We start from the raw sequence: 1,102 nt of genomic DNA, 5'->3' as shown, positions 1-1,102 counted from the left end.
TTTCCGTGACATCCTTAGTGTGGTCAATGGAACAGTCAGTCACACGTCCACACCTCAGCCTGTGTGATTCTTGTCTGTATTCTCCCATTCATCCTGTTAAGAGTTGACCCAATGCCCCTGAGGCCTTTGTTCCATCCCATGTCTCTTGTTGGAGTCAGCAATGGTCCCAGAGAAGGGCCTGGGCCCTGCGTGGAGACTGGCCAGGAGCCTTGGCCCCGGGATCGGGAACCTTTGCTGAGAGAGCAAGGCATCCAAGTCACCTGAGCTGCTTTTACCATCTTGCTCTCTCTTGATTCCCAGGGTGGTGGTGAGAAGAGGTCCTCTGTGGTACAGCTCTGTGTCCTCACATCCATCCTACACGCGCACGTGTGTGTGTGTGTGTGTAGGATGTATACACACACACACACACACACACACACACATTTCTATACACTTCAGTTTATGGATGCCAAGTTACGAACCTAAGAACCTTGTCTAGGGAATCCTATTTGAACCCTGACCAGGACATCCTCCATCAAAGTGGAGGCAAACACTTTTGACAAGCATCTGGTTCTCTGTTTCATCCTTTGTTTGACGTTGGCCCATTTTAAACACAGGTACCCACTTGGCAGTGACACAGCACACCTGCTACCACCAGTAGTCTAAGAACACCCCAAGGTCCTCTCCTAGAGTCAAGGGTTGGAGCATAAGGGTCTGCCCGTCAACCAGTGGCATAGACCTCCCGCCCATGTAAGATCCTATCTAAAGCAGAGGGTGGAGGTAGGCTGACATGGGGCACACTTAGCTAAGCCAGGGCAGAATCTCAGGTCAGTGTGACAACCTTAGCCTAGCATCTGACAACCCAGGAGGGATCATGCTTCTCCAGACCTCCCTTGAGGGGTGCATTCCATCTCCTCTGACGCTCCCAGAGAGTGGGTACTGGCTTTGGCCTCCTCTTGTATCTGAAGCACAGCACGTGGTGGGTGGGTGGTGGTGGTGCCAATGATGACTCGTCATCCTCATCACCACCACCACCACCAGCTTGTCAGCACCACTTCTGCTAAGGGCCTGCACCTCCCCTCCCCCCCGCACACAGTGGCCCTGATTACCCAAGTCCTAGGTT

Source organism: Notamacropus eugenii, chromosome 6 (genome assembly GCF_028372415.1).
Source record: "Notamacropus eugenii isolate mMacEug1 chromosome 6, mMacEug1.pri_v2, whole genome shotgun sequence".
NCBI classification, from domain to species: domain Eukaryota; kingdom Metazoa; phylum Chordata; class Mammalia; order Diprotodontia; family Macropodidae; genus Notamacropus; species Notamacropus eugenii.
This window is presented reverse-complemented; position numbering follows the sequence as displayed.